General features: G+C 39.4%; 1 long non-coding RNA gene across 5 annotated transcripts; it reads left to right on the top strand.

Moving 5' to 3' along the window:
• The first annotated feature begins 77 nt into the window (after window positions 1–77).
• LOC144637948 (uncharacterized) lies at window positions 78–17,094 on the top strand. 5 transcript variants are annotated; one of them, XR_013567833.1, is made up of 6 exons: window positions 78–155; window positions 591–671; window positions 4,214–4,273; window positions 5,209–5,379; window positions 7,552–8,629; window positions 16,950–17,094. It is a non-coding gene; the product is annotated as an uncharacterized LOC144637948 (long non-coding RNA). The 5 variants fall into 5 exon arrangements; XR_013567836.1 differs by lacking the exon at window positions 78–155 and adding an exon at window positions 445–508 and having other exon boundaries at window positions 5,209–5,275; window positions 7,928–8,629; XR_013567835.1 differs by lacking the exon at window positions 78–155 and adding an exon at window positions 445–508 and having other exon boundaries at window positions 7,980–8,629.
• The last annotated feature ends 1,079 nt before the right edge of the window (window positions 17,095–18,173 follow it).

Below are 18,173 nucleotides of genomic sequence, written 5' to 3'. Positions count from 1 at the left end.
TTCCAAAAGGAAAGCTCTCAAATGAGCCTCGTTCCACCTAACCAGCGGCTTACATTTCTTAGAAATAAGTACACAGTGTAACCCTCACATAGTGGTTTCGTCACATAGCCTTAACTTCGCGATACTTAAGTTGGGCCGCGTATGGGAATGTACCGGTACGTTATGCAAGTCTTTGTATGGCTCTATATATGTTGGGCTGTTTGGGCCATATAATCAGATCAAAGCTCTAACGCATTCTGAAGCAAACTCTATTCATACACCGAGATCCACCAATTACCAAGATACAGATAATTGTTATTTACCTTTATACAACAACAACAAAAAACTTGCATACAACATAAAACAACGACCACTTTTGTGTGTTGAGTCTTGAGACTGCCTTTCCAGTCCTTCTCTCACTTGCCATTTCCCACAGACCTCTGCGAGTGTAGTTTGTTTCCGCCATCTTGCACGTGAGTAAGAAAACTATGAGAAAACAGGGTTTACTGGGTTTACAGTACTTTAAAAGGTTTGTTCTAGTTTACGGCTGCTTAAATCAGTGATATTACCTTTATTTGAAAAAAATTTCCTAATTTTTTTTTACTTTGCAGGTCGGAGAGGAGGAATGAGGAGGCGTTTTGTTGACCTCTGACCCGGGACCTCTGAGGAGCTCTGGACCCCGCTGGACGAAGGTATGCTTTTAAGCTCAAAAACTGTTTTGCAGTTTGATTTAACAACTACTAGACTAGACACGGCATGTACATCCATAGGAAATTCCTTTGCCTTAATAGAGTCACAAAATAAGTAAAATAATAAATTGTCAAACTCTAAACATTGTAAGGGACCGATCGTTTATTACGTCCCAAGGGGGGCGGTGGTTTTGGAGGGGGGGTTCAATTTTAAAACAAGCCCCTTTTTGGGGGGTAAGTTTTTCACTTATGAGAAACGTGAGGGGGGTCAAATTTTATGACACAGCAACGGCAGTCTAACAGGTTTTATAACTGAAACCAAAAAAAAAGGAAAAAATTCTCGCTGGCGGTTCTTGTTGTTGTTTACTCATAATCGTTAAAAAAGGCTCATAAATATACCATAAACCAAGCATGAAAGTGACTCAGAATGCAGGAACTGGCATTTCTGATAGCTCAGATTTTCAAAATTTCTCGGGGAGCATGCCCCAGGACCCCCCTGACAAAATTCACATTCACCTTCATCAAACTTTTTACAAACTGAGTCTCATTGGAGTCCCGTAACAACCCTGTGACAAAACAGTTTCTCCTAAAAAAAATAACCGATGGTGATAATACACTACCAACGAAAAACGTCAGCAACATCTGCAACTGTTGTTCATGCGGCATTGGTCTTCAGAAACAAGCGACATCGCGACACAGTGCTGTGTTTTACAGTATGGTTTGAGTGTGTGGTGGAAAGAAATTAATTTGCTGGAGTATTCAGTGAAGTTCATTGAGAATGGCTACATATAATATTAAGCCTCGATCAGTTAAATACAGTGGAACCCCGATATAACGATATGCCAAGGGGGCAGTAAAATTATATCGTTATATCGAGGAATCGTTATATCGGGGTTCCGTCCCATACATTTTACTATTGCCGGGACATAACATATTCATCGTTATATCGGGAATATCGTTATATCGAAGATCGTTATATCGGGGTTCCACTGTACGCAGCAGCGATGTTGATTGGCTACATCAACAAAATAAAAAATCTGCAAGGAAGAAAAGAGAGAATTATGGCCTGGTCGAGGGGGGGGGTGCATTTTTTAAATAAGAATTACGAAAGGGGGGGTATAATTTTTATATGAAAATAATTTTGGGGGGTTCAGTTTTGAAACACTACACTTTTTGAAAACCACCCCCCCCCCCCCCCTGGGACGTAATAAACGATCGGTCCCTAAGTCAGCTCAACATGCAGTGGTTGCAGCCAAGTCCCGGAGGGGATGGGAGTGGGGGGATACCTCCACCACAAAGTCCAAACCCTTACCGTGGGTATACCATTTTTGTTAGAAAACCATTCCATTTGATATTCTTTTGAAGAGTTACTTCATTTCCTTTCTTAATTCTTCACATTTCAGGGGATATTTGAAAAAAAAAAGTTTTCCCTACCCTTTTGTATACTCTGACTGCTGAAATACCACCCCTTTTATGTACCTATACCATCTGAAAATGGTACCCCTTTCTGCTAATTCAGGCGGACCTTCCCCATAGAGTCTAACAAATGTGCGAGGCAGCGGGGCATGTGAGGCAAGGCAGCGAGGCATGCGAGGCAGAAATCCCTACTCAAAATAAAGACTAACCACAAGCTACTTAAGTTAACTGTAGGCTAACAGGAGTGCTATTTTGACTAACCGTTGTGCCATTTAGGCTAACCAAAGTGCTACTTAAGCTAACCAGAATGGATCGCATGCCTCCCTGCTCGCACTTTGTGATGACCCTCCCCATATAGTCCTCTACAGGGAGTACATCTACCCCCTTTCCCCGGAGACTAATTCTATACACGTTTACAGTAAACTAAATTATTTACAAAAAAGCAAAGTTGTTACTTGCTGACTGACTCATTTGGAAGTGCTGCAGGGCATGTACACATACAGTCGAAGCTCTCGTAAGCGGACACCCTCAGGACGCGAAAAAAGTGTCAGTAACTGGAGCTGGCCGCTTACGAGAATGGTTCTCGTAAGCGGCCACTAGAGGTGTAGGGGATAGATGGCCGCTTACGGGAGCTTGCCCAGCTAACAATAACCGGACGGACGTGCATGACGACAAAACAAACACTGAAATATGGTACTGTAATTACTGTAAAATCATTGTGACAAATGGCGATGTGAAGTTGATTTATAAAAACAAGATACAGAGGTTGTTAATAGGATTTTCTTTGGGTTGTCCGCTTACCGGAGCTTAAAAACAAAGAAAAATTCTAAGTCGTAATCTCTTAAAGTGTCCGCGGCCGCTTACGGGAATGTCCGCTTACGAGAATGTAAAAATACAAAGTTTGTATAGGAGTTAAAACGGGGTTTCAGACAAGGCGGTCGTAAGTAGAGCTGTCCGCTTACGAGAGTGTCCGTTAAGAGAGCTTCGACTGTAGCATGGATTCTTTGTTTTCAGGTTTAACTAACAAACAGGAATAACAATAAGGACTCGTTATTTTATGTGGCTAAATGTATTTAGATGTGGCTAAATGTAATTTAGGCTAAGTTAAACTCGAAGCAATGCTCTCCAGCAACCTTTGGATGCACGAAGCCCGCCTGGGGCACTCTGTGACGCATATACGCAGTAGGCCGTTACCGCTGGCCGCTTAGAGCTCGGGGTGGCCCCAGGGCCTTCGCAGGGGCTCCTCATGACCTTTCACGCAGCGTGTTGCTCGCTATCATTCGCAAGCTCATTTCGCTAGCACATTTGCTCGCAAGCTTCGCTATTTTTGCCCGGCCCACCCTCCCTCGGGTAGGTCTTAGAGCCTCGTGGTAGGTTGGTAAGTATTCCACTGAGTCCTTCAGTGTGACGGTGCCTAGGTGGGTGGTGGCCGCTTCAGGGTTACCATGGATACCTCCTTCCCTGCTGTGCATCGCCGGTCTCCACCAACCTTGAGGCACCAACGCCCAAGCTCATCTATTGTTGATGAGTTTAATTGTCAGAAACTTTTGTGCATCAGTACACTAAGGGCTTGGTGTAAAAAGGGTGGTAGGGATTTTTGCGAAAAATGGATATTGACAAAATCACTCGCCATTTTGCATGTGGGTTTGTTTTCATATTTGAATCTTTGTCCTGTATTTAATTCTGCGGGTTTCAGCTTTGTTTGCAAGAAATAACACATGCAAAAGTTCGGATTTTCTAGGCGGCGTTTTTCGAAGTTCCTTTGTTCTATTAAAACAAAGAAGCTATTTGCGGACTAGAAAAACCTAGGTTTTTGCATATGTTAATTCTCAGAAACGGAGCAGAAGCCGGCAAAAATAAATCCATTACAATGTTTCACTTTTGTAAACAAACCCGCATGCGAATTTTGGAGTTGTTTTGGCAAGGTTCATTTTTGACCAAAATCACTACCGCCCTTTTTGCACCGAGCCCTTCAATTGGTCTGATAAAAATAAGTCTGCAATGTGTAGATGTGTGGGCTTATATTAATAATTTTATTGTCTTCATTATATAAAATTCTAAATACTTTTTTAAGAAGAAAAATTTTTACTGTAGTATTTTAGCTCAAAGGATTAACTCTTGTTTTCCAGATGAGATGCTGTGGATTTAAAAGCCTTAACAATAAACATGCACACGTAACAGTTTAACAGGTAAGCAAATTAAAAAGATAGTTTTCAAACAACTCTTGATTAGCTTGAAGGTACTGAACTGATCACATGATTGTTTGAATATTTGATTTGATTGTTTGGTTATTGATTAGATGATTGATTGGGTGACTCATGGACTGACTGACAGACTGTCGTGATTAACTGCTTTACTGGCTAACACATTGAATGATAGGCTGACTGATAGACCTATTGACAGAGTAATTAACTGATTAAATGATTGACTGACTAATTGATTGGAAGAATAATTGACTTATAGACTGATTAACAGTTTGATTAATAGATTGACTTTCCAATTTATTTGAACGATTGATCATGACTGAGAGACTGATCAACTAATTCTAATCATTGGTTTGCTGATGGACTAACTGACAGAGTGATATCTAGATGTTCTGACCAACCGTTTGACTGGCTTAGTAATAACATAGTCCTTAGTTGGCTGAATGATTGACAGACAGAGATGCTGGTCAACTAAAGTATTTGTAACGATTAACAGGCACTGGTTGGGGCACATTGCAGCCTGTTCATGGGTTTTTCTCTGTTGCGAGCTCAATATACTATTATCGCAGGAGGTTTTACCCCATGGTGCCAAAATGGTCCATGAAAAAAATAAAAAATATGTGCAAATAAAAAGGTAGGTTAATGTATGACTCTGTTATAATTATTATAATTTTATTGTCTTCTGGAGTACCTGCCAGACCTGTGAAGTTATCTGAGGTCATGGTGGCTTGTAGAGAGTGCCTTCAATCCAATCCACAACAGCCCCACCCATGAGGCTGTGTTCCTTTAGGTCTTGTGAGTACTTTGATTTGTAAGATCAAGGGAAAGTTTGACCTTTAAATGTTGTGTTGTTTGGTTGAGGTACACTGCAGCCTGCTCCTGGTGTTTTCTCTGTTGCGAGCAATAAATTATTATCGCAGGTGATTATACCCCATGGTGCCAAAATGTTCCATGAAAAAAAAAGAAAAAAAAAGTGAAATGTATAAGGTAAGTTATGCATGATTTTAAACATAATAATTATTGATTTCTTATTTTCTGGAGTACCTGCCAGACCTGTGAAGTCATCTGAGGTCATGGTGGCTTGCATGAGAGTGCCTTCAATCCAAACTGCAACAGCCCCGCCCATGAGGTAATCCGAGGTGCAGGCTAACACAACATGGGAATCACTTTAGATAGCTGGAGCAGACTGCTGTGTTCCTTTAGGTCTTGTGAGTACTTTGATTTGTAAGATCAAGGGAAAGTTTGACCTTTAAATGTTGTGTTGTTTGGTTGAGGCACTGTGTGCAGCCTGCTCCTGGGTTTTTCCCCTGTTGCGAGCAATAAAATATTATCGCAGGAGGTTTTACCCCATGGTGCCAAAAGGGTCCATGAAAAAAAAAATTTAAATAAATAAAAAAAGGTTCAAAATGTATAAGGTAAGTTATGCATGATCATTCTAAATAATATAATTATTATAAATTTCTTATATTCTGGAGTAACAGCCAGACCTGTGAAGTTTTCTGAGGTCATGGTGTGGCTTGCACGAGAGTGCCTTCAATCCAAACTGCAACAGCCTTACCCATGAGGTTATCCGAGGTGCAGGCTAACACAACATGGGAACCACTTCAGACAGCTGGAGCTGACTGCTGTGTTCCTTTAAGTCTTTTTGCCAAAGAGACCGCCGAGCCAAGAGGCGAGGCTGTCGAGGCGGCAGAATCATAGAGCGGTGTGCGTGTGAGTGTATAGGCAGAGAAAATCTTAAGTTCTGCGTAAGGGACTTTTTTTTTGACCATATTTGGGTGTAAGTTAACCCCATATTTGGGTTGTATTGTTCTTCCCAACTGGTTCCCAGTCTCTCACTCCTTGCTAGAGAGCAAATGACCAAAATGGCGTCCACGCGGCTCGCTGTTAACATTTTCAATGTGGTCATTCATCCCTTTACCGATAAATACACCTTTAGGGAATTATTTATCGAAAGAGAATACCCTACAGAATATTCGACCGCCGAAAAAATGAACATCAAGGTCTTCAAAGCGACGAAATAATCTTTCGACTTTGGAGTCCTTTGATTTACGATCGCAGAGAGACATGAAAATCAAAAGCGGACTGTTGACTTCAAATAGAGTTTTCTTGACTTATGAGAATGCTAAAGTCGGGTAAATGCTTCCTTTTAGTGTTGATTGTGTTTATAGTAATTGTTTGACCGATGATTTATTCCAAATCAAATACCGTTTATATTTTATTTGGCACGCATTTTCGCTACGCGTAGGAATAACATCAATACAAAGCGACGCTCACTAAAATTACTGCATGTCATACACACAAGAAAGTCAAAAGTTTTTTGCTTCTAACGGCAAATGTAATGCTAACTTGAATAAAAATTTTGTCTCCAAATAATCCTTGACCGTTCAAGTTTTGTTTTCTGTTCAAATTTTTCAAGTTTTGCGTAACTGAACATGACACTTCAGACCCGTGCATTACTGTCTCTGATTACTGAAAATTATTTTTAAAAAAAGCATCTTAGCAGTTTTGATTTTGGGATTTGATTTATAAGAAAATGCAAATGCAACTATCCCTTTTGTGGACGGAAACATTAAAAAACAGTGATTAAACCTCATTTATTGCCTACATTTTGTGACATTTTAACGTTGAAAAGAATTTAAAGATTTGTCAAGAGTTATCAATCTGTCAAACCCGTAGCCTGCGTAGCAGACATCTGTGTACGTTTTTTAGTGTGTTTAAAAGAGTGCGCGATCGCGGGAATACACACGCTGGAAACTACGGCGCCTGCTACGCAGGCTATCAAGCCTGTGTCATTTATGATCACCAGAGAAATAGTAGCACTTTTTTCGCATATTACCTAAAATACAATTTACCATATTTTGGTCATTTCAAATATAGTTCTATCAAAAACCATTCAATATCTGTTCTTATGAACAAACATGAGTATTTCGCTCGTTGGCACTTACCGATAGGTACAACTAGTAAGTACTTTGATTTGTAAGATCAAGGGAAAACTGGACCTTAAAATGTTGTGTTGTTTGGTTGAGGTAATGTAGCCTGCTCCTGGGTTTTTCTCTGTTGCGAGCAATAAATTATTATCGCAGGAGGTTTTACCCCATGGTGCCAAAATGGTCCATGAAAATAAAGTAAAAAAGCGTTGAAATTTATAAGATAAGTTAAGCATGATTTTATATTAAATATAGTTAGTATAAATTTCTTATTTTCTAGAGTAACAGTCATACCTGTGAAGTTATCTCAGGTCATGGTGGCTTGCATGAGAGTGCGTTCAATCCAAACCTCAACAGCCCCACCCATGAGGTTATCCGAGGTGCAGGCTAACACAACATGGGAATCACTTCAGACAGCTGGAGCTGACTGCTGTGTTTCTTTAGGTCTTGTCAGTACTTTATTTAGTAAGATCAAGGGGAAATTTGACCTTTAAATGTTTCGTTGTTTGGTTGAGGCACATTGCAGCCTGCTCCTGGGTTTTTCTCTGTTGCGAGCAATAAATTATTATCGCAGGAGGTTTTACCCCGTGGTGCCAAAATGGTCCATGAAAAAAAAAACAAAAGAAAAAGAAAAAAGGTGAAATGTATAAGGTTAAGTTATTAATGATTTTAAATATAATAACATTTGTAAATTTTTTATTTCCTGGAGTACCTGCCAGACCTGTGAAGATATTTGAGGTCATGTTGTAGCTTGCATGGAGTGCCTTCAATCCAAACCACAACAGCCTCACCCATGAGGTAATCTGAGGTGCAGGCTAACACAACATAGGAATCACTTCAGACAGCTGGAGCTGACTGCTGTGTTCCCTTAGGTCTTGTCAGTACTTTGATTAAATTTTGTTAGATCAAGGGAAAGTTTGACCTTTAAATGTTGTGTTGTTTGGTTGAGGCACATAATGCAGCCTGCTCCTGGGTTTTTCTCTGTTGCGAGCAATAAATTATTATCGCAGGAGGTTTTACCCCATGGTGCCAAAATGGTCCATGAAAAAAAATTGAAAAAATGTTTAAATGTATAAGGTAAGTTATGCATGATTCTAAATATAATTATTATAAATTAGAGTAACAGCCAGACCTGTAAAGGTTTCTGAGGTCATGGTGGCTTGCATGAGAGTGCCTTCAATCTTATCCAACAGCCCCATCCATGAGGTTATCTGAAGGCTAACACAATATGAATATCACTTACCTTAGTTGATCACTTTCCATGTTCTTGTCACCTGTCCATTTGATGAAGTAGTTCTAATTTAAGAAGAAACTACATTTTGATTGTATTCCTTGGGAAATATATCAGTTATTTTACTTTAAATGTCTCTGCAGGTTATATATCGTGTCTTTCTGGTGACGTGAATAACAGGTGAGACCTGTTTTGATTGACATTATTTTGTTTTTATACACTGTGTAACTTTTTCGTAAGATGCGATGATTGCCATATTCAATGTTGTTCCCAAAGAATTAAATATATATATGTTATTTGCCGGCTGGGAGGTCCGTATAGTGAAAAACTGTGACCGAGGTCTTGAAAATGCTGCCCGAGGCCGCAGGCCGAGGGCAGCATTTTCAAGGCCGAGGTCACAGTTTTTCACTATACGGACCGAACCTAAGCCGGTAAATAACTTATTTATTTTTTTCCTACTTTAATGTGTTTGATTAAAAAACACCTAAAAAACCTACAAAGACTTTCTTGCCAAATGTGTTTGTATTTATATACGCGCGCATCCAATGTTGAGTCGATCGCCATAAGCTACGGCAAGAGTAAATAATGATCTGTTTGCTATAAGAGCTTACTGCCAAACAAAATAAATTCACTAAAATGAACAGTACTCAAGGAAAATTTCATCTGAAAAAAAAAAAAGAAAAAAAAGCATCTGAAATAATAGAAAAGCACAATGTAGAACAGAGCAATCAGCGAGTTGCGAAACACTTTTAACTCCATTTCGGCTTGTGAGTTCTTAATTAAACTTATTTTTCGGACTGGAAAGCACTTAGCTATTTACATTTGTATTTAACGAGTCAAAAACCTCTGTGTTGATTCCCACAGTATTTTGTTTTGACAAAAAGTTTGCGAAAGTGAAACTGAATGAAGCTGAAATGTGTAGTTTGGTCGCCTGCACAGTGACGGCACAATATTGCGAGAATTAATTTGACTGTTTTTTAATAAAGCATCTCATTTTCTTGAATGGCGATAAGCAGTATTCGGTTTTGGAGAAAAGTAGCAGAGAAGCAAGGTGTTTGAAAGGATAAATCGAGTCTGTAAACCGGCGACTTGCAGTTAACCGCAATGACGTGAAAATCAGTGCGAATGCACAAACAACGATCGGCAAACCACGGCCATAAAACTATAACTTCATTTTGTCACTAAAGAGAATAAATACTCGCCTTTTGGAGAACTTCAAGGCCTTTAATTCCACTGCTAATTTTCCCTTTCAAATTTAAAACGGTTGGTGAGCAACTACATCGATTTAAATCATTTTGGAGAGCAAAACTGTCATGGGTTCGTTCGTCTCGCCGCGAAATGAAACTCACGAAAGCGTTACCGTGGCCCGTGGGCAGAGATAGGAGAATCTTGCCCGCGCTAATAACCAATCAGATTGCAGGATTCGTTACCGTGCCCTCTTGGAAAAAAATAATATGTGTTCTTCTTTAGGAAATGAGTTATTTTCTTGTGCAAAATTGTTATTACTATGCTGTGAAAATGCTCTTTTTGTCACAAAGTTACAAAGTTAGTTACAACAAACATACTGGGAAGTTGATCCAGATGAGATTTTCGCACGGCTTTTTTTTCACGGAACAGTCCTTCAAGAGTTTCAAATGACGGCCATAGTTAACCAGTCACGTGACCACCACCACCACAACAACCAGACTTGAACGGTTTAGAACTTATTTTATATCAGTGCCGATACATAAAACGTTTACCTGCTTTAGTTACGTATCCTTTTTTGACGTTTGCATCATTATGAAAGTTACGACGTTACAAATACTGATATTTACAGACTTTTTTTTGTAACGTTTCGTTTTAGTTAACTTCATTATACGTCAGATACGGTGTCCCATATACCTTTTTCCAAAATGGTCGAACAAACCTGTATTCTTTTGTCTTCATGTTAATTGGCCTTCACGATTCGATTCTTTTGACTTCTGCAGATGCGATCGAGGCCACGAAGGTCAATTTACATAAACACAAAAGAAAAATGTATTTGCGCCATATTGGAATCAAAGTCTCTTCGAGATATCGACGTTTTTGCATGAAGTATGAGTCGAAGGTTTATCCTGTGCATTGTTCTTCGAACTTATCATTACAGTTTCTTTGTAGTTTAATTTAACAATTTCCTATCTTCGTGGAGGAAATGCAGCCATATAATTTTGTCAAAAATGGCTCGTTCGCGCCGGATATTTATACACATATTCCTTAACATTACACAAATAAACAGTGCAAATTTCAGCGAGATCTAACAATTCTATACTTCAAAACTGCAAGGACCTTTCGAGGCAGTCGATTACGGCAGCGAAATTAGCAAATGAAACAGCAAAATATGCGTTCGACGCTTTGTTTTTGCGACGCTATATTTAATTTGTTTAGGTAGACCGCCGTTCAATGTGTTCAAGGCCGTATCGTTACGATTGCTCCATGAAAAAGCACGAAAAAAAATACGGATATTTCCGACTACTGTCGGAGAAAACATTGCGTAAACAAATCGTTACACTCAAGCTGCGTTTTGTCTAGGCTCTGCGAGGGTCGGATATCAAGACCCAGGATTAAACAAAAGCCACATATACAGTGAATGCTTTCGAATTATATTTGAAGATGAAATACGAAAGAATTTTGCTGTCTTTGACTGAAATTCCACTCGAACTGCGTAGATACGATCGCATGTTGTAAAGCTGATTCATGCAACATTGCTCTCAACGCGATGTAAGTGCTAGTGATTATTTATTCGTGTTTTAGTTACGCAATCCATTGTTTGTGCGACGCTTTTTATAGATCGCCTTTCAGACACACGTGCGTTGAGATAAGAAAGCTGACATGTCACTTTTAAAATTGTTATATAACGTTTGTAAATGTGACAAGTCACGTTTTTTCCACGAAATCGCAAGTGATCACCCACAGCGGAAAGTAATCCCTTGAGAAATTAAAACAGTCCCTTGAGAAATTAAAAAAGTCCCTTGAGAGTTTACAAATATGTGGTTCCAAATTTTGTCTACTAACCCCTATTCTACCATTTTAGCTTGTAAACAAGCAAAAACGTCGAAAAAAGGTGTATGCGGCACATGCCACCTACATTTTATTTTAATCTTTATCGCACGATAAACGAAAATTATTGCGCGTTAAATTTTTAATTATCGCGAGATAAATGAGAAGTTATCGCGCAAGTTTATCGTGCGCTAAAACGGACCGTGACAGCCTCCACATGATCTTATAGGGAGTAGCAAGGAGTGACAGGCCTGCGCAACTTTTATCACGAACAAAGGAAACTTTTGTATCGTATCATGTGTGTAATCTTTCACTTCTTTATAGTTTCGCTTTTACAAGAGTAGTATAGTATGAAGATGGTGGCCGACATCATTGTTTTTGCGCAATGATGTCGGCCGTAGGTAATTTATGCAAAGAAAGCTTGCATAATTACAAATACAATGAAAAAACGTGATCCAAAAAATAAAATAAGCTTGTCAAACCAGTTATACCAACCAAGATAAGAGCAAAACATAATAAACCTGTCGAACTGGGTGTAAGATGATTACATTCCACAGCATTTTATTCACGAGTCTATGACGTCATCAATGCTAATGTATTCCTCCGCAAATTAATGAGATTCCTCCGCAAAAAAGGAGTAAAGTATCCTTATTATACTAATTACGGGCATGTCTTTCAGGAATTTTTAAAGGGTGTAAGCAGCGGCTTTTTGAACATTTGCCTTGTATCAAATGTCATTTTCCATTAAACACGGAATATCTGGTAGATCGGGATAGAAGTGTTGCAATCATATTTAATGGAAGGCGTCTAGTAAGGAGTCGTGATTTGAATTTTGAAATGTTCTTTTCAAATGTTTTTGAAGAGTTTGTGCATAAGAGTCTAAAGGCTTCCTCCTTCACGAATCCTTTTTACCGAATGGTAATGAGGTTATGTTATTGGCCTCATTTTCTCACTCGAACACTCACTCACTCGATTCTGATCTGATCATCATCAATCCTTATCGCGCCATTGGACGCATAAGGCCTCATTCTGATCTGATATCAAACCGCAATTAATTTATCATTAAACGATAAACGTGCTGACAGAAAGGTCCTTTGTTTTGTGAATATGTTTACTTTTCTGCCAGCAGCGAATAAAATTTGAGAGAAAGATGCGCGTTTCTGCACGACTCAAAAAGATAAAGAACGGATGACGTGACACGAAGATGATGTGACGCAAACAAAAACGTGCATGAATGTTGTGTTTACTAAAACGCGTCTTTGAATGTTTTCTTACGTGAATTGGTCATGGATAGCCTATGCTCTGAGGCTTCGTTGAGCGAATTCTATTCTCTTTTATCACCAGAGGATAAGTGAAAGTGATCCTCTTTCGATTTATTTTGTGAAAATTCAATTTAGTTCCCTGAAAGAGAGAGACCCTGGAACGAGGTTGAAGAATAATTTGTTTCTGATTGACATGTGCTGAATGCGTTTAAATTTACTTAATGCTAAAAAGGCTCAAAGGTTACACTTAAATATTTTTGTGATGAAATAGAATTCGCGCTACGAAGCCTGAGAGCACGAACCATCAATGATGCAATTCCCATGGAAAAATAAAACATTCACAGGGAAATAAAGTGAGATTGTGTTACATTATTGAACGCTTATTTGAAGAAAAAAACTATCAATGACCCGTTCACGCAAGAAAACATTCAAAGGCAAATTAAGTGAGATTGTGACATTACTGATAGCACCTATGAACTACATATAGTTACTCTTAAACTGTTATAAAGAAATTATTACGCTTGCCATGTGACGTGTTTTAGTCAACACAACATCCACGGCACGTTTTTGTTTCGCGTCACGTCACCCGTTTTTCATCTTTTTGGGGTTGAGCAGATACACGAAGTGCTCGGGCGTATCTTTTCTCTCAATTTTTTTCCGCTGCTCAAAAATAACGCTATACGTGCTGACAGAAAAGTAAACATATTCACAAAATAAATTTACTTAATGCTTAAAAGGATCAAAGGTAATACACTAACCGGTAAATATTTTGGTTGTGAAAACTGAATAGCGCTACAACCCCTGAGAGCACAAGCTATCAATGACGCAACTCACGTGGAAAAATAAAGCAAAGTGAGATTGCTTTACTTTATTGGACACTTATTTAGAAAAAATGCGGAGGTCGGCACTTCATTCATCGAATTACCATGAGGTTGCTCGAAGAGCCTTTGATTAACACGTGGTGGGTGACTAATAATAATTAATAATAATTTAATAATTTATATAGCGCTTTTTACATGTGCTGATCAAAAGCGCTTTACAGTAATTAGAGGAATCAAAGGTCTCTTCGAGACTACGACTACCGGTATTTTGCATCAGTTGATTTCAATGATCGTCAGTAACCGTAATGAGAATTTAAGAAACCATTTACCGAAACGAAAAATCATGTCAAGTTTTTTTTTTTTTTTTTTTTGGTGCAGGTGATAGCGTAGTGCAATGCTAACACGCGCAAACCGGGAAGAGGGTCCACAAGGACGTCAAAAGTCACCCGAGCAACGAACTCGGCCTCTCCCCGGGCCAGACTACAGACATGGAAACAGATCTAGAAAAGACTCAGACGAAACATGGAAGGATAGGAGAATTCACCCTGCCCACAGGTGAACCTCAACATAGAACAACACATTAGACAAAGGAACATGGAAACATAACCACAGACACAAAACACCGATTTTTTTTTGGATTTTTTGCTTTTGGACTCCTCTAACTAAGTCTCTTCGGAAAACACGCTGGTTCGACAGACGCCATAAGAGACGGAAGATCAATAGCAGTAGGAGCCGGAAAAGCGGTCAAGTCCGGTCGATAGCCAATATCACGATAGAATTGTAAGTGGGCATCTTCAAAAGTACGCCTATCCTTTATAGTTCTAAAAGTGTCAACTCCAAAGGCTAGAACACAAGTAATCTCTCCCAAGCGCTCAGAAATTTCACGGTAAACATGCGTGTCCGACGTATGGTTAGAATCCAGTAAAAGCTTTTGCAACCAAGCAGGAACTCGCTTGATCCACACTGGGTAATCTTCAGAAGCATGATGATGAACCACAGGCGCAACAGAACAAACCTCCATAGCAGACGGTGCAATTGAGGAATCAACAGCATCGGCTGAAGAATCTTGAACAACACATTCCAAAGGAGACTCTAAGGCAACCTTAGTAGCAGCAACAGCAGCAGCGACTGACGTACCACGGCGACGATAGGACAAAAAGGTAGCGGCAGCTTGTCTTAACACTTCTTCATCACCACTGAGAAGCTCACAGTCATCATCACTCTCATCATTGTCATACTCATCATCAACATTAGAGCCATCAAAATCGACATCAGAATTTTCACTCGCAATTTCAACATCAGGCTCGGCAGGAGGATCTACAGGATCCGCAGGTGGGGCGGGATCATCAGGAACAGCAGATGAATTCTCATCGAAAGGGTCATTGGAACAATCACGCGCAAAGTGACCCGGTTGGCGACACTTCCTACAAAGATCACGAAGAGGACACTCGGCGGCACGGTGATTAGCATCACCACAAATGTTACAAACTTGGGTTTGACCATTGTACCAGACACGGCAGGGATAACGAAGGATTCGAAGCTTGGTAGGAATCTCTTCCAACAAAGACATTTTCAAAACACGAGAGCCATTAGAGACATCAGATCCACTATGTTCACAGAAGTCGATGCTTAACACGGAGCCATAAACAGAAAAAGCATCGGAAATAACATCATCGGGTACTTCAAACGGACAATGGTGCAGATACACGAACCGGATAGTTGCATCCGCCTCCAAAAAGGGGACGTCAACACCACCGATTCTAATCCCATCACGGAAGACACGGTGACGATCTTCCACTCTCTTGAAGGTAACACGAACAAAGAACTGAGGCATGAACTGGACACAGGAAACTTGGCAATCCAAACAGGCGAGGAGCGAGGCCAGAAAGTCTTCTCTCTTGCCCACTCTCAAATCATCGGGAACACTGAACACTAAGGTCTTCGGACGAGGAATCTTCTCACGAGAAGGCATAACTGGAAAACTGGCTGGGTGACTTGAACAACAAACGGCTGGGTGACCAACAACTGGACAAGAAGCCGCGAAGGAACAAGATGGCTTCCACCTAAAACTGGCAAAAAAAAAACACCAACTTACTTTACGGAGAACAATAGCCTTCGCTGCACAAACCGGCAGGGCCTCCGGCCATACTCCGCGTCAAGTAAGGAAAACCAGAGTTCAAAAAAAAAAAAAAAAATCATGTCAAGTTAAAAATCATGTAAAAAGGACAGTTTCTTCTTCAACGAAACGATTTCCTTGTGGTAATTATTGTTTGTGTAAGACTAGGAATTGTGCAAGTCTCCTTTTACTAATTTAACGAAAAAAGGTATATTCAAAAACAATCACAATGAAACTCAAATCTGGCTTATCGGTTGATTCGGAGCAAGATGATATAATTGCTGGCAAGGATATTGCGATTCAAATATTTAGAAGAGCAATACAGTAGCCATGTGCAAATTTAATCTAACACGGAGATTCAGCACTGAATGAACGAACGAACAAACGAATGAACGAACAAATGAATGAATGAATGGATGATTGAACGAATGAATGTTATATATGATGAATGATATAGGTTCATATAAAGCGCATTTAAAATGCTCAATGCGCTTCACAATTAGAATTATGGGATGAGACCGGACATCAGCATATCAACACAGCTCCGCAGGTGTCTGCCATAGGTCGCCTTGCCGCGCCCTCTAAGCTACAAGAATTTTTTTTTTTTTTTTTTTTTTTTTTAACGCATACCATATGAGACCCAGTGCAAATCAAATAGGATAAGGCATCCTTCTGTGGATTGGTCTTCAGGTTTTGCATATGACCTTCCTGTTGGTTTGCTTGGAGCAAACATCTGTAGACGAGGTCTCGTGGTCGTTGGCGCCTCGTCCGCGGCATACACGTGCATGTGCAAGCTGTCACGGTCCGCCTAACAAATGCACTATTTAGCTTACCATAAAATACTGTCTTCAGCAATCCCAAAGCAACGGCTCTGGATCTGAAGTTAAGATTGACCCCCCCCCCCCCCCTTCCGCTAAGCTTCATAGAAATGTAGGGAAGCTTAACGTTTTTCCAGTTTGTGAGCAACTAACCTCCTCAGTTGTTTCAAAGTACTAAAGAAATTCAAGAACAAATTTGACTGTCTTGTCAACGAGATGCTTTACATCAAGCAATTAACACTGAATGTGCAAACGGATTCAATCCGTGCTAAAGTATTTGTATAGCCACCACCATTATGCAAATGTTTATCTCTTTGAACCTCGCATTTAATTAATTTTTCTCAATTTACCCTTGATAATGGCGTCATGATCTCGCCGAAACGTCGGGAAATAATATCGTTTGCGTGTACCTGTTTGTGTATAACTAACCAGTTAGCTATAGTTTTTTTTTTTTCATGTTTCTGTTAGGGTCTACAGCTTCCTGGCCTTGGAATTCAGCTCAAATGGATCAAGTCCTCTTGTTGGGAGATCTTTATTTGGTTCTTTACTACACGTGCACTTGGTATTTTCTTTGAATATTTAATGTAAGACGAATAGAGAGAAAATAAATTTAAAGCAAACGAACATTGTGTTTGTTACTTTCTCGAACTTCAAGCAAGCACCCCAAATGCAATACTTAGACGATATTGTTTTTATTATAGCGAAACCCACCACAAAAGTTTTAGTTTGATGCCTTTTAAAATTTGTCATCTATATGTTTCGCATACGTATGTACCAGTTGCAGATGCCTCACCCGTAGATCACAATTACTAATGACGAAAACGACAAAAAAAATTGAAAATAAGAAAAGAAGCACGTTTCTTACTTTTTCTTGAAATAGTTTATAGGTCAAAGTTTCTTTTGTAGACCCAATCTAATACACACGCGTATTTTCAGTAGTTTTACCACAAGGAGAAGAAACTCAAAAGGCCTCAAGTTTAAGTGTTTTGTCGACATTTTATATGTAATGCGCATGCGTATCTGTAAGAAGAAAAACCACAAGGATAGGAAACTTAGTAATTATAAAGGAAAGTATTTTCTTTTAAGCGTGGTGGGTGGGGGATGGTGGATGGTACCCATGTCAAATTTTCACTCTTTCAAGGATTGGACTTTCTTCGTTTTGATATAGGCACATAAAACGTCAAAACTCATACGTTTTTTCTTTGAAAGTGTGTTCTTAATGCGCATGCGTATTGTGCCACGTATCCACCACAAGGAGGGGAAACTTGCTCAATTATTAAGGAATTTGTTTTTGTAGGGTGGTGGTGGGGGTTTGGGATGGTAGAAAATGAAAACTGTCTTTAGATGTTGTAAGGTCAGTAATTGTTGGTATTGTAATGAACATACTGTTACTTTTTTTAAAGAATGATTTAAGATGTTGATTAGCAGCATCCCCCACCACCTCGTCCAGGAAAATCAATTACTCTTATTCTGTCTAAGGTTTCTTATCATTGTGGTAGATCCTTTACTTGTACGCATGCGCATAATGAAAAGACTTGTCAAAAACAACTACCTTTATAAGTTCTTTAATTTACCATCCTTGTGGTATATCTTTTAAAAATAGGCAAGAGTTCTTCCTTGTTACTTGCTAAACTTTCTCATCCTTGTGGTAGATATTTTACACGTTCGCATGCGCATTACAACAAAAAGAGT

The sequence above is a fragment of the Oculina patagonica genome, chromosome 14 (genome assembly GCF_052425735.1).
Source record: "Oculina patagonica isolate OP01 chromosome 14, crgOcupat, whole genome shotgun sequence".
NCBI classification, from domain to species: Eukaryota; Metazoa; Cnidaria; class Anthozoa; order Scleractinia; family Oculinidae; genus Oculina; species Oculina patagonica.
This window is presented reverse-complemented; position numbering and strand designations above follow the sequence as displayed.